This window comes from Pogona vitticeps, chromosome 10 (assembly GCF_051106095.1).
Source record: "Pogona vitticeps strain Pit_001003342236 chromosome 10, PviZW2.1, whole genome shotgun sequence".
NCBI classification, from domain to species: Eukaryota; Metazoa; Chordata; class Lepidosauria; order Squamata; family Agamidae; genus Pogona; species Pogona vitticeps.
Genome location: NC_135792.1, coordinates 20,257,302 through 20,283,481, shown reverse-complemented (window position 1 = coordinate 20,283,481; position 26,180 = coordinate 20,257,302). Strand labels below are relative to the sequence as shown.

General features: G+C 38.6%; 1 long non-coding RNA gene across 1 annotated transcript; it reads left to right on the top strand.

Moving 5' to 3' along the window:
* The first annotated feature begins 14,339 nt into the window (after window positions 1-14,339).
* LOC140702185 (uncharacterized) lies at window positions 14,340-25,430 on the top strand. The gene is made up of 2 exons (XR_012081258.2): window positions 14,340-14,657; window positions 25,274-25,430. It is a non-coding gene; the product is annotated as an uncharacterized LOC140702185 (long non-coding RNA).
* The last annotated feature ends 750 nt before the right edge of the window (window positions 25,431-26,180 follow it).

Sequence of the window (26,180 nt, the reverse complement as noted above, 5' to 3'; positions counted from 1 at the left end):
GAAATGTGAGATGTGTTTTTAACTCATAATTGTGTACAAATTGGATGGGAGAAATTTATGGCAAATCAACTGAGAAGCTGACATGGACTAGAAGTGAACTGATTTATACATACATAACTGTAATCAAGAACAGTTGTGTTGCTTTAAAGAAAGAAAGAAAAACAGGGAAGTGGGATGATGTTATGGTTTTGGGTTGACATGAAGGGAAAATGAATGAATTGAAGGCTGTGTAAATATGATCTAGAAAATACAATTTGAGAGTGTCATCAGCACTTCAAATCTCTATTTTTATTCTCCACTCCCATAAATGTATTGAATGATGCAAGACCATGTCATAAACAAATATCTACATGTTCCTCTAAATGAAAGAGTGTCATTACTTTATCTTGATAAATGCTGACTATAATTGTAACCAAAATAAATAATGCCTTTAGCTAGTAAGAAATGCCAAAGCAGGAAATAATGTGGGAGAGATTTTCAGTATTTTTAATCTGAAAGTCTTTGAAACAGTGTCTTTTTTCATATTCCAGGCCATCAACTGAAAGACATAAATTGATGATAGACATAGAACTGTGTATTAGTTTTTTTTCCTTTTGACAAAATTCTTAAGCATCATCGTACTTGAAAAATGAACCAAGAAGCACTTCATAAACTGTATTGCTCACATGGGCCACATCTGGATGGAAGCTATAGATTTTCTAGCATATCCCTGAGAGATAGCAGTAATATAACTTCAATAAAAAACTTTAGATATGTCAATATAAAGCCCACTCACCCCCCCAGCAGTGAAAGGTGTAGGATATTTCAGCTAATAAATTGGAAGTCTATTTGTTCTTCAAGGAATGCTGACTTATGTTTTGGATTATAAGAAGTAACAAAACCTTGTAAGTTAGGATAGGCAGCTAGAGAAAAACTACCACCATCTTGTTTGTTAGTTTGTTCATTTAAAACACCAAGACCCACTGGCCTAGTCTATATAAACAGCAGCATATACAGAAAAACGGTTGCAGCAAAATTGAGCCAAAATTTCTCAGAAGATTCTTTTTTATTATTTCTGATCTTTTTTAATTTTTCTGGCACCCTAGAAAAAAGGGCACACTGAAGAATTTTCTCACAGACTTCTCCATATCAGTCATAGGTTGCCCTGATAATGCTCAAGAAATTCTGGATGAGTCAGACTGGTGAAAGGTTGTGCCACTTCTAGCACTATATTCCTTTTATATGAGTGTGCAAAACATATTGTACTATTTCCCCCTCCCTTTTCTATTCCGAATTGGTCTGTCTCAGGGCTAATGGACAACAATTATATGCTGTTTACAGAGGCTATAGGAAAAGGGAGAAAAATTAGGCTGATTTATATTTTAATGCAAATGTACTGTGGTGTCCACCCTAAGTTATGCATTGTAAGCTATGCATTATTCATAAGTTGTGTAGTAATGTGGTTGTGAGGCAGAGCCAAAGGGGCTGGAGAGAAGAGTCACAATCAGTCTGAGTCAGGAGTCAGAAAGAGAAGGATAGTTTGTGGGTCTGAGGAGTGAGTAGTCTGAGTGCAACTTGTGATGATTAATATCGAAGGTTAATATTGAAGCTTGAGGAATCTTGAAGAATGTGCTTATGAATGATTCCAGAAACCATTTGTAATTAATAAACCTGTTCTGTTGAAAAGTCAGTACTGGATGGACCTTCGTCTTTTCTAAGTAAAATAAGCTGATAAAGAGATCAACTGGTGGCAGCGTATCAGAGGGCGTGCTGAGGTACCTTGTGAGCTCTGTGTTTGGGGAACAAGCAGGGGCCGTGAGGGCAAACGCCACATGTGCCAAATTCACACTCCCTGAATACATGTTGGAAAAAAAAACATCCTATTTTCCTTCCCCCCCCCCTTTTTAGGCATGTGTACAGAAATACTACACACCATACAAACAAACACCATTTACCATTTTAAAGAACCAAAAGTTTTAAAATATCAAAATGTGTGCATTAGATGAAAATGTGTTCAAAACATGTATAGAAATATATTAGGGCTGGACACATGCATAAAATTCTTTATGCGGACATCTTAAACAAAGAAGGCAAGGAAATGGGACAAACTTGTGACCCATTGAATGCCAGAGAGAAGGCCAAGCAGATTTTCCACTCTGAGTCCTTATCATGGGGGAGGGGAAAGAGGCATTTTTAGGATATGACAGTGGGAAAGGATAGAGAAGATACTGGATGGATCAAAAGCCATCTAAGCCCTGACCATCCCTCAGGACGAAGGGAAATTTAGATGGACCTCATTGTGCATCTGGTGTTTTTCTTCCTTTTGTTTACACCAGGGGCTCTTTATCGCCATTGTTGACTTCAATAACAACCACTCACTCTTTTGGATTGTTCTATGTTTACAAAGCAAAACCGCAACTGAAAACTTCGTGATTCCCAGCTAGCCTGATCTGGGTGGAATTGCCATGAACAAAAATTGAGTAAGATGATACCGTGTGTCTACATTTCAATAACATGCTCTCCCTTCATAACTGAATGCAAAATTCTCTTCATATTAAGACAGTTGTTTTTCCCCCATGGTTGTCAACCATTTTGCTTTCAATTAAGCATCAAAGGAATGGAAAATAAAGTGTTCTCCTCAGATCCAAAGATTAATTTCCACTCCTCTACACCAATATGGAATACTGGGAGATATTTAAAACTCTACTGGGAATAGCAGTAAATATTTAAAGATGTTGCATAGCAAAGAAATCTCATTGCTTGGAAACTGAGTATATCTCACTTTCTTTAGAAAAATAACAACCCTATAAAGAATGATACTTTTTTTTGGCCACCCAGATTTCAGTAGCTGTTCTACAACTGCATTTTAAAAAGATTTTACATGACATACCATAAGATTGCCAACGTTTAGTGCTAACTGTAACAGCAAGATCTGTAGGCATGTCAATTGCCCCACTTGGATTTAGGCATGTACAGCATGTACTGTATATGTTTTACTCAACTTCAGATTTGCAGACTTTTCATTTTATTATTAATTTGCTAGTATTATTTTTGCTGCTTAAGAAGGGGTTCTGAATTGAGGCAAGAGGCTTTGCTATTCTTTAGGACTTTTGGGGGGAAAATCTCAGTTCCATAAATTGGCAGAAATCCCCCAGGCCAAATTATGGGACTGGGAGGTTCGAATGACAGGAGGTACAGAAGCCCTCTTACCAGCAAGCCTTTCCCATGCTGCTACTTTTTGCCCTCTAAAAAGCGCCAGCTGCAAACAACAGGCAAGTAATGAGGAATGTATTGAATGACTCATTAAGTAGCAGAGATTCACTAATATGATTTATATCATTGTCCCTACTTTTACATAAATAACCCAAAGGCTTCAGCCAATGTTTGTTTCAAATGCCCGATCCTCTGATGAACAATTCAGCAGTGTGGGCCACCATTGTCCCATTCCCGGGATAATGCAAGACAGGGAAAGTCACAGAGAGCAGAGAAGATGGGGGGAAGTACTTAAGACAAGATTCCTCCTACTTTCAGCCTCTTCCTTTTTGGCAGTTGGAGATGGAAGATGGAGCGCTGCTTGGGAGATTGAATTTGAACTGTGTCAGTGATCGGACGCCATTTTGGATGGGGGTTTGCATCGGCACCCCCCCCACACACACACACACACACAATTTGCTTGTTGGGTCTCCGCTCAGATTTCAGGGCTTATAGCCTGAAGAGATATTAATTGTTTGTTTTTTAAAAAAGGAAAACAGAAAGGGGAAAAGTAGAGAAGGAGGCCAGGCCATTAGGCCATTAGGCCAGGCTTGCACCCTTGCTATAACCTGCGAGCGATAGTACTCGAAGCATTTGTTATAAGCTAATAATAATTAATTAGCAATTTAAGAAGGAATGAAAAGAAAGAGGGACAGGAAGTGAGGAATTGAGCCATTTTATTGTTAAAAACAACAAAAAAAGTATATTTAGTATTTCTCCACTAAATATTGCAAAAAAAAAAGAAAAAAAAGCAGTGAGCCTGCCACAGTGGAATCCTGCTTGTTCCTCTGGCAAGAGGTTCTCTGAAGACACCCAATTTTCTAGTTTGTCCAAAATATGGCTTGCATACAATTTGATGATTACACCTGGGAGGCTTATAGGATACAGTGGACCCTCTACTTACGGAATTAATCCATATTGGAATGGTGGCTGCAGGTCAAAAAGTCTGTAGGTCGAGTCTCCATTGACTTACAATGCATTGAAAACCAATTAATCCCGTAACCGGCTGTTTTTGTTCTATTTTTGTTCCATTTTTTTCCCCTGGTCTGTAGGTCGATTCTCCAGCTGCAAGTTGAATCTAAATTTTGTGGCCAGAGAAGTCTGTAACTCGAAAAGTCTGAAGGTCGAGCTGTCTGTAAGTCGAGGGTCCACTGTAGTAATTCCTAGGATCTGATACAGCACTTTTCTGCTAGACAATGGCTTCAACCCATTCTGAAGGGAATTTCCCAGATCTATCTATAGAGGTAAACAAGGTGGCTAGCGTTGGGATCCACCAGTGCGAATAATCAATCAGGAAGTCAAGAAGGATTCCATTCTGCCCATGAGTCCTAGTATATCACTCTATCCACTGCACCATACTGGAAATTCCAACAAATATCTCCATAAATGTGTATGGTGTTACAATCAGCAACAAGGTATTGCAGAATTCAGTTGAACCATCATAGAATCATAGAAAAAATGAAGTGGAAGCCACTGATGGAAGTGCTTTATGACACTTGCTTTGCATTTTTGCTTTCCCACATTTGTAGCTACCATGGGTGTGATGTCAAGTTACTCCTATGTAGCTAAGCAAGAGGATTTTTCCTAGTGAAGATTCATTCTGACCTGGGAGCAAATTCCTGGCTTGGTTTGCATGCTAAACCTCTCTTAAAGACTTGACAAATCGGCCTTGCATGAAATTTATTACATTCTACTTCTTGCAATCTAGCTCTGCATAGAAACAACACTCCTGAGGCTGGATTAGCAGGCAAAGACCTTTCTCTTCAGGCAAGCTTTCCTTGAACGAGTGGCTGCCAAGTGGGGTTTTTTTAAACGGACTGTTGTATCTTACTGCATTGAATGTATTCTGGTGTTGCTTATGTTTTTTGATATTGTATTTATTGTTCTATTTAGTACTAAAATATATACTCACTGTTACTAGTTTAAATACTGTCTTTTAATTGTTGGAAGCCACTTTGGGTCTTTTTCATGGAGAAAAATGGGTTATACATAGTTTTAATGAAATAAATATATTTGTGTGAGAATTTGGAGAGTTTGGCCTCTCCAAAATAAATTGTGAGGCTATATGATAAGACGACCTGAGAAAAGATCGTGATGCTTTTCTATTGCTCTTCTGTTTTTATTTTTGTCTCATTTATCTTGAACCTTTACCTTGTCTTGTTCCTAGTCCCTCCAGCCCATCATTTCCTGTGTCTGGCTGACTGCTAGGTCCTCTCGGCATTTTTAAATCAGGTTTCAGACTGCTTATTAATCAAGCAGAAAAATCCTCAAGTAAGACCTTGAATATGTGTTTGCTTGAACTCTGGAGGAATTAGTTCCTTATCAGCAGGCTAGCCGAAACCAAAAACAAAACAATTTCGAAGACGTTCTGCTGCCAACAACATTACCCAAGTTCAGCTTAAAGGTAAAAAGAGGTGCAAGAGAAGGAAATGAAGCTGCGATTGAACATCAGGTTTCTTCCTGAGTATTATCCTAACAGTACTGTCAGCCTGCCATTGTTCCGCTTATGCTTGACTGTGTGGAATCTGTAGACACTCAATCAAATGAACTGCAGTCTGGAGAGCTAGCTTTATCTTTTAGGTACCTTCCAAGTTTTCATTGTCTCAATTTTGATTTAAGGAGTTGGGCAATGAAGTAGGACAAGGGAAAAGAAAAAGAATAGAGCTTAATTTTGGAGTCATGGTGTTCACCAGGAGAACATAGAAAGGTCCAGGGAATCTCTCCTAATCAGTGTAATATAGAGACTTCTCCTGTAGAAACACATTAAAATTACTCAGTAGGAGGAAGCAACAGGAAGAGCATTTGAGAGGTCTGTGTACGTTAGAACATGATGTATCAAGATCTTCTATGAGGCTGGACTAATCAGTGGACCTTCTATGGTCTCTTTAAGGTCCACTGATTAGTCCAGCCTCATAGAAGATCTTGATACATCAGATCCCAAGTTATTACAACCATCAATGGCTCTGTCTCCAGAACTTGCTCTTACAGAATACATGTCTTCCATAAAGGAACTGCAACAGGTGGGCAAAACTCTGTTTCCAAATAAAGAAGGATGGGTAGGAGAATTTATGCAGCAACAGATGGTTGAACTTGCATGTAATAATGCTTCTAATATGACTATCTCAAAGTATTGATCTACTTGTATTCAAACCGAAGAAGAGGAGAATTAATTCAAGGGTGGCTTCTCATGATGTATGGAGCAAACTCTCATTAAAAACTTCCCATCAAGGTTCTCCAGGTCAGGGAGGACCACATTAACCACACAGTCACACTACCCTGATTGTCCTGATGCGGGTGAAGTCCAGGAAGGCCAGATGTGTTCATGACTGGGCAAATCTTCCTGCCTTGCACCCTCCCAAAACCTTAGTCTCACCCTGGTTAAGCAGTACTTCTAGGAATCACCAAAAATCCACAAGGTTAAGCACTTTAATTATTGCACTAATCCTCCAAGAAAGGAATACCAATATACCTATGAAACACACAGGCTCCTGGTAGAAGAGCAAGGCAAGGCCTGATTCGAAATACCAGATTTTTCTCTCTCTCTCTCAAAACCAGGCCCCAACAGCATCTTTATTCAGTACATTAGCTTCTACTCATAAGAGTAAGGATCTTGAGATCGTAAATAGCCTTGATAGTCTGATTGACTTAAATTGGTCTCAAGAGGCTGTATCTTCTTGCAGCTCATTAGTGCTCTTGGGATTGAATTTCAACGACATAGCTCCATACCAGATTCTCTCCCAAAAGTCTGAGATGTTTAACCCGGAGGAGAAAGTTTTGTTGAACGTATTCCATTCATGGCCACCTGTCTCTGTTCAAACAGAGATTTGGAAGGATTTCATCTACTGAGAAATTGTTTGGAGCATAAACATTTTTGTGTTATGGATGACTTAATGGACTTAAATGTGGGATAATGATGACCATAAGCAGTTGACTACAGCCATAACAAGGCTTGATAAGCAGGAGACCTGGCAGTCAAAAGAAGGAGAAATAGGTGCAGGCTCTATTAATACAAGAAAAAGTGAGAGGGCATAGGTCATTATAGTGATGGTCAGTCCTTTGACATCTTTTATGGATCTAAATTAGAGATGAGCATGAATTTCAGTTCAGAGGTTCATGCCAGTTCATATACACAGCACCACAGGTACCATGTGTTCGCTTTCCCCACCTCCATAGCCAGTGATCAGTCGGAGTCTGTCCCTCTCCACCTCTTCTTCAGCTGTTCGACCAGTCTCCAGCAGGGTGGGTGATCAGCTGGGTGATCAGCCAAGGAGGTGGCACAGGGAAGCCCATGCTTGTAGTGGAGACTGGTCGGACAACTGAAGAGGAGGAGAAGAGCGCATGCCATCTGGTGAATGGAGGATCCAACCCCAGAGGCAAGGGAAGGTAATGCACAGTGCCACAGGTGCTGTGCATACAAATGGGCACGAACCTCCAAACCGAGGTATGTGTCCATCTCTAATCTGAATCAAATTAAGGGAGATCATACTGTACCATTTAAGTATACAATAAAGAGTTTACCAAATAATATAAAGTGGGTTAAAATGAAGTTTTTTTGGAAGAAGGGTTGGAAAGTGGTCTTGTGCTAAGTAATCCAAGATCTTCTCATGTTTTATTAATCCATTGAGGTCTAATGCTCGCAAACGGAGCCCTTTTGAAGATTAATTTGTTTGTCTAGATTTGGGAGATGGGCAATCCCTTGTCCAGACAGCAAGGTCAGCTAAAATGAATTGACACAACAAGGATTCACCTGGCATAGATGGGGGATCAGTTACCAGCCATTATGTCCCCACTTCATTCTGAGTATGGCAAGAATACAAGCTCATAACCAAATGATTCCTTGCATCAACTCATAGTTAAAATTGTATTCTGGAATATAGTTGGTTGGAATGTTTGCCATTTGGGGGGAGGTTTCATTGAATTAGTATTTGAATTTTATTTGATTGCCCTCCAAAAAACATGGCTAAGAATTAGGGATAGGAATGAATTGTTGGGGTCTAAAACTTGATTTGATCCAGCTTGAAAAACTAACTGCAATTAATGAAGATTTTAAAAAGGAGGGAGAGTTTTTGTCAAATAAGAACATTCCTCAAAACTGTTCAGTAGTTAAAACTTCATACCCCAAGTTTGGTTCAAATTTTGGTTAATATTTATATTCCTCCAGGAAATTCACAATATTATTCCAATGATGACTGGTCACTTATTGAGGGACTGCTCAAGTAAAGGATTTAAAATGCTTTAATTATTGTGATGTGTGATTTGAATGCCCGAATCGGATCATCTCTTACGAAGTTTGCAGAGCGATGGAGATTTTCAGATGAACTTCAAGAGATGTTCTGTTGGTTCTCTAGTGATAAAAAAAATTAAGCTGGGCAAAAATTGCTGGGATTTTGGTTTAATTTGGACTACAGATTATTGGGTTTAGTGACTGCAGATTATTTTATTATATGCAGGTCATGTTATTGCTTATATTTACCTGACAATTCATAGAAAACATCTTATCTCTGTCATTTCAGCAAATATTAGAGAAGATAGGGATCATCAACCTATATTCACGTAGCTGACTCTTTTATCTTGACTTAAGAAAAGCAACACAGGTTGACAAGCAGGTGACACAACATCTGGATATAGTACATGAACAGTTATTAATATGGCAGCAAGTGGATGTATTGTGTGAGTATTATGTGTGTTTTAAATTCAGACTGCCAGAATTTCAGCATAGGTGGCCATAAAAGGTTAGAAGCTTTAGTTTTAAAACCTATCTTCTCCAACCTCTAGTGCAGTTCCTTTTCTTCCCTTCTGCATCCAAGGGGCAGGTAAATTTCAGGGGTCTCCAAATATTTCATGGATCCATATCCATTTATCCAGATTTCTTTTTCCCCAGCAACAAAAAATGTGGCTTTCTTTCCAGGAGAAGAAAATTGCACATATTTATGTTATCTTTAGTTGAAATTGCTGCAGAGAATCTGGGATATAGGCTGGCTGCCATAAGCCTTTTGCTGAGGGAATATGATAATGTCCAAATGAGGAGAAGAAGTAGTAGTAGTAGTAGTATTTAGAACGTTCAAAATTGTGTAAGCAGACTACAAAACTAGACGTGATAGAGTTGCAAAATTATTACACTGATCATTATGTAAGGAATATAATCTGCCAACATCCAAGAATCAGTGGGAACATCATGTAGAGAAGGTGTAACAAAACAACCCAGTTTAGATCTTGTGGTGCCTTTAGATTCAAATGGAAAGACACCTTGCGGATAATACACCAAATGCAATGGTCATAGGATGAAGAAATGTCTGGATAATTAACATCGCAATTCCAGGGGATGCTAGAGTTGAAAATAAAGAACTGAAAAAAGAGGCACTTAAAACACTCTCTGGATAGTTTGCAGTTTAATTATGCAGGCCACAAATTGCCCCCCATCCCAGCAACCTGGGTGTTCAATTTACCAAACTCAGAAGGACTGGAGGCTAAGTAAAACACAAGGTCCTGAGCAGAGTTTTGGCTGCAGTACTGCAGTTTAACCACTGCATTATGAGGCTTGTCTGTGTCTTATATTGAAGAAGAATGAAACCTGAAATGTAAACTCTAAATACGATACAAAGATTGTTTTTTTTTTAAAGCCCATTCTGCTAGTTAATGCATGTTCTGAGTTAATGCATTCCCAAGCCTGCAAACGTATAAAAATACTTTGGACACCTGTTAAAAAATTTATGAAGACACAGAAAAAGAATCATGTCACTGAATGTTCAATGCCATTCACTTTCTGGCATTACCTACGTTTAAATGGGAATGACACATTCTTTTCTGATTATGGACTGTGAGTAGGAACAGCCGGTTTCTTCATTGTAATTCATCCGCTCTTTGTGTTTTTGTCATAAAACTATACATCTGCCTCAGTCCTTCTTCCAGACTAACATATGGCTCATTTGTGTGCAAATGTTCCCAAGTTAAGCAAAGCTAAAAAGCTTTTTGTATTCCACGTTTTTCTTTTCTACATGCTTTTCCTTTTATTTTGTACTCACAAAAGCCAACAAGCATTAACTGTTCTAATTGTTACCCCACACCACAGCAAAACTGTTCTTATCTATTTAGGTCATTTTGAGTTGTGAACTGATGGTACGCATTTTTCCACCACATTTATATTTTAATTTGTCCTGGTTGAGTCAGTCTTAAACCTTACTTAAATCAAAGGGTTTTTCTTTCAAAAAAAGTCTGCATTACATTGTTCAAAAACCAAGTACAGTGGTGCCTCACTTAACGACGATAATCCATTCCAGGAAAATTGCCATTAAGCAAAAACATCGTAAAACGAAATTTAAAACCTCACTGAAATGCACTGAAACCCATTCAATGTGGTCCAATGGGGTAAACTCACTGTCCAGCGAAGATCCTCCATACGGCGACCATTTTTGCTGCCTGTATAGTGAGGAATCCGTCCCTAAACACAGCGGGGAGCCATTTTAAGCATTTGTGATCACAAAAAGATTGTCATACAGCAATTTTGGCATAATGGGGGCAATCATTAAGCAAGGCACCACTGTACAATCATGACAATATGAAATCATTAAATGACAGGTTGCTTCATTCTAATACAAAATTTACACCACATCCCTGTGGCTATTCAGCTCTTAATTCAGCTATTAATTTAGGCAATCAGGAAAAACCTTCTCATGAAACCGTCTCATCTTCTGCAATGTTTGGTAAGAAATCATCAAACCCCTTTTCATTGCATCTCAGGTGAAATTTCACTGCTTTTTTTCAGCATCTTCACTGGCTTCCCACGTCGCATGACATTTGTCTGAGCTTCTCACCTGCATGTTGGAAGTGTTTTGTCAGACAACTTGGAAAAATTACTTTTTGGGCTATAGCTTCCAAGTCTGCCCCAACATCTTAGTGAGTATGGGTTTCTGCAAGATGTAGTCCATATTATTCATTCATTCATTCATTCATTCATTCATTCATTCATTCATTCATTCATTCATTCATTCTTACTTATTTTTTTAAGCTCAGCTGAGTAAACTGTTGCAGTAACAAATTAAAAATCAAAATGAGCCATCTTCTTCCCAGCATTGATGGAGAAATAAACTTAGAGGATAAGAGTTGTTCATCTTTGTTACGAACGTTGACATGGTCAGAGAATATATGCAATAGTTACATGCTGCAGAAGTATAAGTTAAGTCATAATCATATACTTTAGCAGCCCATCCCTGCAGGCTCTCAGTCTGATAGATTTTGCATCTTTAGTTTTTAAGAGGAAGAGTGTTTGATGTCGAAAGGAAAAAAATTGGAATGTTTGTGTGTGCCTTTAATAATCGCCAAAGGCAATCTCTATAAGGTGCTTTTGACAGAACACAGCAGTAAATCTTGGTGGGCCATCTCTACATGAGCACCTGCTGTGTTAGGTTAATTATCCTTGCATTGTCCAATTTGTAATCTGTATATATTTTATGAGAATATTAAGTGCTGGTGGGGAAAATGCCTATATATTCTTTTCCTGCGAAGTTTCTGCTGATCAAGTGACCAATAAATTGCTCTTCTAATGTAAACATTAATCAAACTGAATGCCAGGAAATAGAAAGGTTTTGGCTGAGGGAAAAAATTGGTTTCTCTGCATGCAGACAGCTTTTTTCCCTCTAATAAATTGTGAATATGAACAATGTGTGTTTCAATCCAAACGTCTAATAACAGATGAGCAAATGTATTTTCCATATCCCTGCCAACTGCTCCTTTTTTTTGTTGGCAGTCCCACGTTCCTTCAGTCACTGGTGTTCCTTTGTTTAGCATGTCCTCAGATTCACAGCAATAGTCACCCCCAGTGACTGATGGGAGCTCTCCTTTGAAACCAGCAGAGCCATTAAAAATGTTAAGGGATGACCCACATTTTGGAGAAATCCTGGAGCGAAAATGATGCTAAGGTTACATCCCCAAGCAAGACCAATTCACAACAAATCTCAGGTCCCAGGTTATGCAATGCCCTTGCCATAGGTTCAGGGAATGAAGGCAAGTTCCTTCCCAGTCATACTTCTGGACTTGTTTTATGATTTGAGTCTGTATTTTAAATTCAATCACATTGTGGCTTGTGCTGAGTATCTTTTGGGGGGCATGGAGAAAGGTGAGATATAAAGTAGCTTAAACATTCAGTCTTGATTTTTGGAAGTCTTGAACTTTTATTACCCCAACTACAGATAAGTGATGAAACCCTGTAAGGGCAAAAAGTTAGTATTGGTGTGTATGTTTTTAGTGATCTAATAGAAGAGGTATTACTTCCTTCTTGCCAAATAAATTCAGTACAGTGGTGCCTCGCTAGACGATGATAATCCGTTCCACTGAAATCGCTGTTTAGCGAAATCATCATCTAGCGAAAAGCATTTCCCCATTGGAATGCATTGAAACCTGCTTAATATGTTCCAATGGGGAAGAATTGTCGTTGTCTAGCGAAGATCGGCCATAGGAAAGCCGTTTTGTAAACCGCCGATCAGCTGTTTAAATAGCTGTCTTGCGAAGCTTAGGTCCCGAAAACACCTGTTTTGTGAGCACGGAGGGAGCTGTCAAAATTGTTGTCTAGCAAAAATTGGTTTGCGAAGCAGGGACCAAACACTGTCCAGCGAAATTCCCCCATAGGAATCACTGTTCTGCGAATTGCTATACCGGTCGCAAAAAGTCAATGTCTAGCGGAAAAAAACTGTCATGTAGGGTAAATGTCTAGCGAGGCACCACTATAGTTACAAATTTGGGTACTGCTTGCATTATATAGAGGGGATTCCGCATCCCTCTACTGTACATGATGTTGATTGACAACTCCCAGCATCCCTCACCACCTTGTTTGGGTTGAGTGCACCAGGCAAAGACAACACACAAACCCTCCTTTTGGAGAGAGTGGAAATAGAGATAAAGACATCAGAGCCCCAAAGAGAGGATGGAGAAGAAGTAGAGTTTTAGCTCATGGGCACCTGTGGCTGAAGTCTAGACCCACAACCCCTTCAATGTTCCCTTGCCAAAGATGGAAGAAGAAGACAGGGAGATTACCATCAAGGGGAAGGTCACCCTGGCCATCAGCCACCTCTATTTGGCCCATCTCCAGATGATAGAGGAACATGGGTTGGCCCTGCCCAAAGGACTCCTCGAGTAAAAATTACAGGGCATCCCAGTAGGTGTAGATACTGTTTGATGTCAGACATTGTGTGCTTGATTCCCTCTTTGCTCCTAGCGGGGGGAAAAAACTCTGCTCATAACTACACCTTTGTCACCTTTAAAAATTCCAGATTCCATATCTGAAGGTCTGTTATTCTGAATTCTGAATCCAAATTCCAAATTGGAATTTTGGTACTGCTCCACATCCATAGTTCTAATGCTCCCTAATGCCCCCATGCCATTATTTTTACAATGGCCACATTTTTTTTTGGTCAAAACCAAAAGAAAAACTACAGGAGGAAAATTGTGGGGAGCGAGTTATCGGTGTGTGAAGGCCTCAGACCTCTAGAAATACTGCACTCACGAACTAAACAGGTGATCTTTAACCATTGTAGAGAGCAGTCAGCAAGAGCAGATGGGCTAGAAGGATGAAAAATCTAGTGTAGTCGAAGTACCTACCTGAAACTACAAACGGCAAACAGAATGTTACAGGGATCTTATTCTAATGAAACAACTTTATATAAAAAAAAAACCGTTAAAAAGTCTAAGCTTTTCTGCTATAGACCCAACCCTCACCTAAAGATAAATGAAGTATATTTCTTGCTACAGAATTATTGTCTCCCCCCCCTCCATAATCAACTTGTGCAATTAAGCGATTAATCACATGAAGCTCAGCTAATGATTCTAAACTGAAATTAATGGATAGGCTGCCCAAAGAATTAAGCAGAAAAGTAGAGGGAGGGGTTTGTGAGGTGGTGGAGCCCTTCGAGATCATTAAACCTGGCGCACTACTGAGTGTCCCTGAAAGTCCATTGTGCAGCTTCAAAGACTTCTTTTACAGCAGGTTTGGTCTGCTTTTTGTGAGACAATCCAGATCTATTGAACAGTTCTTACAGCCTTCACAACACTCTGTCAAGTATTGCTGAAAGCCCTTATTCTGCACAGAAGCCAAAGGCTTTTGAAGGGAAGAGCTCATTTTATAATAGAAAGGCTGCTCTGTCTCCTGACTAACACATTCCGATGATTCCTGTTCATGGGCCAAGTCTCTTTCCCCCTCTTCTCTTTTCTGAGATGTTCATTGTTAATGCCATCCGTGTTTTAACTTTTTTGTTGGACAACGACTTTCATACTCTACTTGAAAATGATACCTGGGATTGCCCTTTCAAAAGGAAAGAAAAAGGAAAGAGCATGAGCCACCAGCGAAGAATATGGCCATCCTGCAATTAAAAGAGAGAGAGAGAGAGAAGACATTTGAAACCAAATCTTTCTGATATTTACAAAGACTTGATGAAGAGGTAAGATAATTACCATCAAATTAACGGTGACCTTCAGGTATGCCTCAATGGGTGATTTAGCATAGCTCAGAGAATTAATTTTCGTGAATCTCTTGTTGAATAAAAACAGTTTTGTTTGAAAGTCAAGTCTTCATCACACACACGCCTCCCCAGTATATTTGTGGTGGCTGTAGTGCACAAATACATAATGTTCTGACTCTTGAGCATATGCATTTATAATACCCAGTCCATGCAATTTTCATGAACTCCTCTCTTCTAATACTTCTTTAAAGGAACGTGTGGTATCATTTTTCATTTATTTTGCATGCTGCTTGCACCCACTATGGATAAACATGAATATAACATTCTGAAGGTATGAACAGATTTCTTTGCTGAGCCTTGCCTAGCCTAGAATAATAAAATACATAGCACAAGCTATCAAACATAGATCTTTGGATTGCATGGGGCAATGAAGTAAAAAAGATAATTATTTTTATGTGAAGAATTGCTGGGGTAAATAGCTCTCAATCCATGGTTAAATAGAAGGCATGTGTTCTTTTTAAAGGCAAGTGGGATAAAGCAAGCTAGCTAGAAGAAAAGAGAGAGCTATCACAATGCTTTCCATCAAACGAGTAACCTAACCACAAAGAGGATGATAGTCATACTAACAACAACAGCATCAACAAGTGCAAAAGGGCACACACTGTTGTATGGGGAAATTATAGTATAAAAACCATTATGCAATAAGTGAGTGTACTATGTCACTAGGAAAAAAATGTTATCAAACAAGCTGTTATGTTGAGTACAAAAATCAAATTACTTAAAAAGCACTGACTCTATAAACACTTTGCAGTGAGGAAAGCAACTAATTCACAATGTAAAATACATTTAGGTTATAAACAAGGATAGTGTATTAATCCAGAAAAAAAAATCTATTGCTAGGGTCCTTCACTCTCAAGAGTCACTTAGCTGCTTTCTAGCTATTGTATCTGGGCGAGAACCACACTGGCTATTGGACTGGAAACAAGTAGTTTTCATATCTGCCAAGCTGACATATTTATGCACCTTCTCTGTCATAGTTACAGCACACTGCATGGACGTCTAAGTTGAACATGTTGAATTAAGCCAGGTGAAAGTTGAGCATTAATGTAGCAATGATTTAGTCACAGATTTGCATGCCGTTGAGTAGTATCTAACATGAACATGCATTCTGTACCCCTCCATCAGAATAACAGAGCACAATCACTATCCTCCTATAGATGGGGTGCTGATTAACTTATAATTAGAGATAGGGACAAACCGCCAAAATGGTGGTTCGTCCTGGTTCGTGGTCCATCAAAGTCGACAAACCACGAACCGTGAATCTCCTCCCCATGAACCGACGAACCACAAATCAGTTTGTTTGTTTATAAGATTTTTATTTAAACAAAAGCTGACTCCCCACTTCCATTGCCTATCCCCTTCCCACTACCTCAGTCACCTCCCTAACTTGGCTGCTGTAGTCCATGCTGCAGTCCAGTCTCCATCCACAGCAGCTGGCACCATGGCAGCCTCCACAAAAACCATCCACCATCGCTCCCTGAAATGGCTTTCGCCGTTATGGCCTGCCTTAAGGGAGTCTGGGCTGCCCTTTGCAAAGATGGCGGCTGCAGCTTCCCTGCCCTAAAAAAAGTTGCAGCCGCCATCTTTGCAAAGGGAAGCCAGTGTCCCTTACATCAGGCTGTAACTGTGGAGGCCACAGCAGTGGACAGCAATAGATGGAGGCAGTGCCAGATAACGGCAGCAACTAAGGTAGGGAGGATAAGGGGGTGGGGGACAGACTGTGAGTATGGCTGGCTGTGGGGTTGGCTGGCTGCCTATGGACCTGCTGATCAGCTGATTGGCGGGCCCATAGGCAGAGTGGGAACGCCATAGGCAGAGAGGGAAGGCTTACCTTCTCTCTCTTCCCTTGAGGGATGAATAAGAATGGGGCAATATTCTCCCTTTCATATTTCTCGGGGACTCTGGAACTCACGGGTAAGAAAGGATGAATATTTAGCAAATCAATTTTAAATAATATTGCGATTCATTTTTTATTCATCCCCATATCTACTTATAATAGAACATTTTACAGTGGGGTCTTGACTTGAGAACTTAATCCGTATTGGAAGGCGGTTCTCAAGTCAAAATGTTCTCAAGTCAAATCTGCATTTCCCATAGGAATGCATTGAAAACCATTTGATCTGTATCTGCTCTTTTCTGTCCATAGAAACTAATGGGAAGCTGCTATTCCGCCTTCGACCACTAGAGGGGGGATATTTTGTTTCTTTTTTTCTTAGGTCAAGAAAGGTTCAGGGAAGGCAGAGAAAATACAGTCCAGGCAGTACCAGGCAGTCTGAAGACTCCCAATCCACTCTCTAAATGCTGGGAGGAGTGAGGAAGCAGACAGGCACCCTTTTCACTGGCCAACAGTTAACTGAAAGTTCAAATTTTGCACTTTCCCTGCCTCCCACGTGGGTTTTTTCAGTTCTTAACTCAAATCTAAGTACTTAAGTCAAGTCAATATTTTCCTATGAGAGTGGTTCTTAAGTCAAAATGTTCTTAACTCAAGGCGTTCTTAAGTCAAGACCCCACTGTATATCTTTATGGCTGTGGTTGCACTCTTTACCACAAGCACCAAGAGCTGTCACCACCACTTTATTTTTGATCAGTGTTTAGTATACAAAACCTTAAATTCCTCAATGATTTACTTATGTAGCCAACCACACCCAGACATATAATGACACCATTTGGGAGCACAATTGGAAAAGTCCCTCAACCCGCGTGTCCTGTGATCTTGTGGCTGTTTTTGTTTACAATATTTTGAACAAAGACCATGAACGTCATTTTCTATAAATAACAAACAGAATGAACATGCAGCATAGCTTCCCCGTTTAAAATGCCCTATCACTGTCTCATTCCTTCTGTAAGAGTCTATATCTGAATGGGTCAAAATGTCACAAAGATTTGTGGGTTCTTCTGAGACTAATCAAAATTGGTTTAAAGCATTCAGTAGTGTGACTGATTGCATGCCAGTGTTTAGGCATTCTAAGGTTATTCTAAGATTCGTTTAATGTCATGTGAGAAAGAAGAATACTTATAGGAGCAAACTATACCATTCAGATGATGGTGAATTCTATTAGCTGGCATTTCCTGGGGCAGTGGAGTCAAAACATAATTATTTTTATATGAAGCGCACATGGTAAACAGATGTCAATCCATTTTGAATAGGAGGCATGTATTATTTTCGAAGGAAACTAGGATGTACTGAGCCAGTTGAAAGAGAAGAAATTTTATAGGGAGAAAGGTACCATATAAATAATATGAATGAATGAATGAATGAATGAATGAATGAATGAATGAATGAATGAATGAATGAATGAATGAATATGTCTGAGAGGGGCTTCTTTAATGAGTTGTTGTGCCTTGTTAGTTTGTATGTGCTTTTGTGTTAATCTTGTTTACAGTTTTAGTGTGGCATTTGATTTTATATTTATATACGTACTATTTTTAGCTTTGAAATATTGTCTACCTTGAGTCCTTCTTAGGGAGAAAAGCAGGGTAAAAGTATTTTCAATAAATAAATAAACAGACTAAATTTTAGTGGCTGATTAAATGATTCCAAAATGGTTATGTTTCATTTTTCCCCTTTTTTGGGTTGGAGGGGATCAAATAAGCTAAGAAAGCTGATTTGTGTACTTTATGCAAATACAATGTAAAAAAATTGGGCTGTGTATGGCTCTCCTGATCCAATCAGGTGCCAGCTTCGGATTCGGAGTTGATTCAAGCAAGTAAGATTTGAGTTCCTCTGCTCTGTTCTAAACCAATCTTTGGATTTCCAAATGCCTGGAACTTCGTCTCTGTGTTGCTAGGTATTCTGATGCCTTTTCCACTTCTGCCCTATTCTGTCCATCTTTTTAAAATGCTTTTTAGAATGCTGGATTTTTCCTAGTTCATTGATTCAATGGATCTTCTCCAGTTTGGGACTGTGCATTCATATTTTAAGATACAGTGGAAATTAGTTCTGTTTTGCACTTATGTGAACTCTGGTATCTGATATCTCTGGTGTCACACAGCAGGTACTTTTATAACCCCCAAAATCTTGGTTGAAGCTGGTAAATGTTCAGATGAAGGTTTCCAAGAACAGGATAATGTCATGTCCTTGGGGAAGCAGATGGTTACGGCTTCTGTCACCTGTTCCATCCTAGCTGTTCCATTAGTCTGTGAGTTCTTTTTGAGCTACTCAGTTTGTGAACAAGACACGGTCTTGACAGCCAATTCAAGATGAATGTGTCACAGTGTGTGATGCCATGATGGAGAGAAGCAGGAAACAGAAGTCACACTAAGTGCAGCAAATTCATAAAATGCTCTTTTATGAGGTACATGAACTGAAATTTGTCCTGGCACATACCTCTGCAACTATGACCCATTTGTGCAGTTCATGCGCTATGGATTTTTACCTAGAAACATAAGACACAATGGTTTGGCTTGATAGCACATTCAAGGAATAAAATTTCCAGCTCCCCCACTCTTATAACTTGCACACACTGACACAACAAATTCCCATAACAACATTGAGAGTGCTCAGCTTTGCAGGCAACTCAGCACTAATGTATTTATGTGGCTTTTAGGTTGAAGACAGCTTGCTTTCTATCTCTTTGAAATTAAATACATTTTGGCAAGTTTTTAAAAAAAGAGAGAAGGAGGAATCAGTCTGATTTGAATCAGATACAGTGGTCCCTCGCTAGACAGTTACCCCGCATGACAGTTTTTTTCGCTAGACATTGGCTTTTTGCAATCGCTATAGCGATTCGCAAAACAGTGATTCCTATGGGGGAATTTTGCTGGACAATGTTTGGCCCCTGCTTCTCAAACCGATTTTCACTAGACAACAATTTTGACAGCTCCCTCCGCACTTGCAAAATGGATGTTTTTGGGACCTAAGCTTTGCAAGACAGTGATTTAAACAGCTGACCGGCGGTTCGCAATGCGGCTTTCCTATGGCCGGTCTTCTCTAGACAGCGATGATTCTTCCCCATTGGAACACATTAAACAGGTTTCAATGCATTCCAATGGGGAAATGCTTTTCGCTAGACAATGATTTCACTAAACAGCAATTTCAGTGGAATGGATTATCATCGTCTAGCAAGGCACCACTGTATATAGTTATGGAAGGAAGAAAAGTCCAGGGACTTGGAAGAGAAACAATACCCAGGCACCACAGAGAGGATCCACTTTACCACTCGATCACACTACCCTATTATTATAACATGAGACAGTTCAATGTTAGAGCAAATAAAAGCCATTTAAGATTCATTCCCAAAGAAAACAATGACGCTATCTAACATTAGTCTATACTTACAATGTTGTGTAGTTCAAAGGCATAAGCAGAGTTCATCATGATAATAGCTACATATTGAAGCAAGCAGGAAGAAGCTCAAAGCTATTGCTACAAGCAAGCTGCCGCTTGACTAACAACATTATTCCATCTAACTTTATAGCCCAACATCACCTCACAACAATCAGAGGAATCCAATGCATTGGTTTCTGCTGCAAGAGCATTCCCCGGATCTCCGCAGGTGCAAACAATCCATGTGTCACAAGAAACTAGACATGGGTTTCCTCTCAGAAAACACTCCAATATCACAAATAAGGCTTCACAATTCTTTGAGATGTCTCTGCCTCAATTACCCAAACAGGCTTTCACAATTAGCTCAGTTCAAGCAATTTTAAGAACACACACACACACACATTAATTTTTCCACAGGGAATTAGATCCGGAAACATAAGACATCAGCCCCCTCCAGTGATGGAAGAAAAGGGAGGAGGAGAAGGAGGAGACGGTAAAAACTGTCTTTTAAACATGTACTGCACCTGATGTTTTGTGTCACCAGTACAAAAGACCAAGCTTGTGGTTTCTGGATGGGCTAAGCATGTCAGTGGGATAAATTATAGTCTCTCTGTCAGGTCTCTCTTCCTTGCTGATTAACACTAACAAATCTCAGGATGCCATCCAACATCTCACAAAATTATATATCTTCAGACAGGAAACAAATATGTTCGCTGCCTTGAGATGCTAACAAGGTGTTAATTGGCAGTTTCCAACTCTTTCTGTTTATTTAGTTATCCTGAGTGCCCTAACAAAATTGTTTTCCAGTGATTCAAAATCTTTTTAAAGGGTTCCTTATAGAGCCTAGGGGTGTTAGACTGAGGGGAACAGACACCCCCAATAGCACCCTTTTGTGTCTAATTAGGTGATCACACTGGTAGCAAACAAAATATATGTCAATCTGATCAGAACAAATTTAAACTACTTCTGCCAAGCGGGAAAAAAAGAGATGATTTCCCACTCAAAAACGTTTATTCCTCAAATGGCTTTGCCACATTGAGCCTTATGTCATGTAATCACAAGGATCCAGTTTGAATTCATCTGTGCTCAGCTGCAGAGTAAATGGCCTGTGTAGTTGTTTCCTCTCTAACAAGAGTGTTTTTAATATAGATACAGTGTAAAACGAGACAATTTCAATGACTGTTACTCAAAAAACATTTCCTTACAGTACATCATTTTACGATGTAATACAATTCATTTAAAAATGCCTACAGCAGAATATTAGCATTGATATAATCAAAGCTGACAGACATGGCATTAAAAAATACTGCAAGTCAGATGGCCAGACTGTATAGTGTCTCAGATAGATGTTCATTAATAACAATTCAATACTAAATATACAATGTTATATTTATTACAAATCACATGTACATTGCACTGCCTGCTGATTGACTGTTTGTTCAGTAGACTTCTTAATCCCCCCCAAAGAAAAGATAGTTCATTTTAATTTTCTGCTAATTACTAATAAACTATAAAGAGATCATTTATGAAGCAGAGAAGTTTACTTTCGTATTTAGTCTCCCAGGTTCTCAAAGAATAATTTGCAATCAGATGTAGTAGCATAAAGAAATTGTAAAGATGAAAATGTCTTTCTTGGCAGAAAGGATTGTGTGCCTCCTTTAAGTGCAAGTCTTCGTCAAAAATATCAGTTGCTGTTCTTCATGTTGCCACAGTTCCACAATGTAGAGACAGATATATTTAATTCATGTGTTATGTAGCTCTTTAATAAAGTCTTTATCTGCAAAAGATATCATATCTTAGAATCAAGCCTAATTGAGAAATGCATAGCAAACCCATTTCTTGCAACAGTGATTAATCACGATGGACAGAACTTACACCCACTCAGATGTATTATCACTGTATGAGAGTACAGTGATATTATTGTGCAGCAGAGCAAACCAGGATTCTATCAGACAATTCTAAAAATGAGAGCAGCCCAAAAACAACAAAAAATTTGAAACTTTATGTAAATTTATGTGAAAGACATAAATTGCCCATCTGGAAAAGTCCAGAACTGCACTGCTTGTTCTTTTTTTATTGTTATTTTAAGAAGCAATCTTGTATATTTGAACAATTCTTCTGATGAGATCCTATTCATGACATCCCATGTTTTATTCTTTTTCTGTTCCTTTACTGCTGGATTTTTTTTTACTTTCCACCAATTTTAAAATAAATTCCAGCTTAAATAAAAAGATGATTCTTCTTGCCCCTTTAGCCTCTTAGTTAATCTATCCATTTCTGCACTTTCTAATATTTTTTAATGATCATATCATCATTTGGTGGATTTTCATCTTTCCAGACCTGTGCCCATAATAACTGAGCTGCTGTCAAAACATGTAGTATTAAATAATAGTTTTGTATATCTACAGTATTTGGTAGTAATCTTAACAAAAATATTTCCGGTTTAAATTCTATTTCCTGTTTTGACATTCACATAATACGCATGTGGATTTTAGCCCAATAATTTTTTGCTCTATCACAAGTCCACCATATATGATAATAACTTCCTTCATGGTTTTTACATTTCCAACACTTGTTTGACATATTTGGGAACATTTTTGCAAGTCTACCTGGTGACAAATGCGATCAATAAAACATTTTATATAAATTTTCTTTGTAGGAAGTTGCTAATGAGAACTTATAATTTTTTTTTATCCAAAGTTGTTGCCATTTTTTTAATTCTATATTATAGCCAAAGTTTTTAGACCATGTTAACATTGTGTCTTTAACTTCTTCATCTTGTTTATCCCACTGCAGTAAAAATCGATACAATTTTTGAATTTGTTTTTCTTCTATAGTAAATAATATTTTGTCAAATATTGTATATTCTTTATAAAAACCTTGTGCCTTCTTATCTTGATTATAAATTGATTGTATTTGCATTTGAGGCCACCATAAAAAGATTAGTGTTTACTTCTCGAATTGAATTTTTGTCTTCAAAAGTTAATTGTATGTAATTTTTTTCAAAGTTTAGCAAATTTGGGTATGTGAACGCTTCCGTTGGTGAGACCCATCTAGGCATTTTCATATACATTTTAGATTTAACTTCTTCCCCAATTCCTTAAAAGGGAGTTTCTTATTATATTTATTTCAAAAATTTTAGTCCTTCTGTACCATAAAAACGCATGCCATTCCACTTGCAGATCATGTCCTTCTAAGTATCGTACTCTCTTATTTTTTTTAGTTTTATCCATTCCCTAATCCACGTTAATGCATTTGCCTGATAATATAAGTTCCAATTTGGCAAGCCATGCCCTCCTCATTCTTTGGCATCTTGTAGTAATTTGCATTTTATTCTCGATTTCTTCTACTGCCATATGAACTTTGAAACTAGGTTGTTTAATTCTTCAAAAAACTTCTACCATTATACTGACCTCTCTCTCTCTCTCTCTCTCTCTCTCTCTCTGTGTGTGTGTGTGTGTGTGTGTGTGTGTGTGTGTGTGTGTGTGTGTGTGCAGGAAACCAAAGTTGTCCATACAGTATTGAATAGACTCATAAGTCGTCCTTAATAACTATGTCGTCTACTCAGGTTAAAGTGGATGAGGTTCTTTTAATTTTCAGACACAAGGTCACAGACTTAAGATCCACACTATGCTCCTTAGATGCATATGAGATACTGGATGAGAAAGCTTTTGAAAGAGAACTGTAGCACCATCTCACTTAATAGTATTGTTTACAGGAACAGCTAAAACTCACCAGCGGTAAAAAGGTTGCCTGTAACAATGTACATCTTTAAGCAATAAGGCCATAAAAGCTTTCCTTCTGAGAAATAAGTTTACATCTTTTAGCATCATTACTTTCTCATAATGTGAAAAGTAAAATTTACTCATTAGTCATAAGCATCTTTTTTTAGAGGTCATTGGCCATTTTATTGCCATTTATTGTATTTTAAGTACTTTATAAAAATCATGCAAATGTTTAATCATGCCCTTTAAATAGTAAGTACCAACTTATGCTAATGAACTACCTATAAAAAAACCAATATCCTTTTTTAAAATAGCCGCTGGAAGTCTACTCGTGTTCTTGTAAGATTTGCTTAATTTGTCATAGGTAATTGTGGCAAATTGATGAAATCCCGAGACATATCTTGGTTGTGCAATTGAGCATATGTACAGAGAAGTGACTGAGACATGCCCCAGCACCTTGTCAATTAGCTGCAATTTCTGGTAGCAAGTTACACAAGAACTACATGAAAGGCAGTAGAATTCTAGCCAACAGTGCAAGGTCTTATTGGCGCACTCCATACCAGTTTGGCCACCATTCCCTCATATCATGAGATTAACATGTCCTCCCCTCTCCATGCAGACCACATGGGAGAATTCTCTGGAAGGATATACATATCCTTAAAGGATATATATATCACTTAAAATGCCCCCTTTAAGTACTGAGAAACATCACAATGATGTTTTTGCGATCGCAAAAGCAATCGCAAAATGATGTTTCAATGGTTTTTTTTTCACTTAGCGATGATCGGTTTTTTGCTAAACAATGTTTTTTCAACAGCTGATTGGCGGTTTTCAAAATGGCCACCGGCTCTCAAAATTGCTCCCGCTGTTTTTAGGAGGCATTTTTCGCAAGACAGGCACCAGAAAATGGCCACCCTATGGAGGATCTTCACTTTACGATGATGTATTTCACCCATTAGAACGCATTAGCTGGTTTCTAATGCATTCTAATGGGCGTTCTAATTTCGCTTGACAAGGATTTCATTTAACAGCGATTTCAACGGCACGGATTATCCTCGTCAATCGAGGCACTACTGTACTTCTGTTTCTTAATCACTCTTATAAATATATACATATTTCAGTGATTAACTACATACCTGAAATAAATCCAGAAAAAAAAACTTGGGTGAAGTGCTGTTTAGTTCTCATTATCTGTTTCTATACATGTTGGTGTGTATGGATCAACAAACACGTGCAGTTTTATGAAAATCAGTGCTTTTCTTTATCATTTTTTGATGATATGAGGTTTCCTTTTTTTAATGTGTAAGTGCCCCCTTTAAGTACTGAGAAGATAAGGGTATATAGAGATTCTGATGGAACGACTCATGTTCTATAAGCTCCCAAACTCACTGTGGGCTGAATACACTCACTCTGTGGCTAGACCTTCAAAATCTGTATCTTTATTGAGTCTCTGTGTATTAACAAGATTATGAGTCTGTTAAACTGCAAATTGAAATCCCATGGGCTTTCTCCTCTCTCTTTTTTTTTCCACATTTACAACACAGGCATCTGCTACTCACCAGTAATCCTCATCAACAATGGGTCTGTCAGCTATGCCGGTAAAGATGGCACCCCGAGGCACTCAGCTTGACATAACAGATATCTGCTTCATGTTACATGTGGAATCAGAAATAAAAGACTCTGCAAAGTGTTTGTTCTTCAGCCAGCGCCAGCATGTAATTTCATTTTTACGTTGTGTACGTCTATGGGCTTTTATTTTATTGAGTTGATTGCTCAGACCCTTTTGCAGAGACGAGATTAGGAAGCTATATTCTCCTTGAACACAAAACTTCTACAGTCCAAGAAAACAAAATTCTCCACAAAAAAGTTCCTTGAACGGAAATTAAGTTTCCCCCAATAATTTTGTTTCTTCCCCTCCCTTCTTTTATGTTACACAAGATAATGCAAAGGTAGTGTGTGAGGAGAGGGAAGAAACCCCCTGTAATGTGTAGCACCTGTTCTCCACGAACAAGCTCAGCGAAAAATTGTCTAAGAATTTACAAGGCTCATATGTTGTCCTACATAGACTTGCCATTTATATGCAAAACAAGTGCTTGGGATACCCTGTGAAACAGCATATACTCCACAAAAACTCTGTTGCTATGGGAAATATGGCACCTGAGATATTACGAACAGAATTTCACCTACTGCTGTTGAAGACGGAATAAGAAATAAGTTTGCAGGCAAGCGGGTTTGCACACTTCCCACAGAGAAACCTGAGAAAAACCTGGGCAAATGAATGCAGAAGTCTCAGTGGAAGCCATCTATTCTTACTTTCTCTATTTCGTTCCATTGTCCTTATTATTTCTATGGTTTTCTCTTTCTTTTCTTCTCTCCCTTCTCATTTATTCATTTGCCTTTTTTCTGGGGTGCTGTGGCATTCCAAAATTGTGATGATCAGTATCCGGTTGT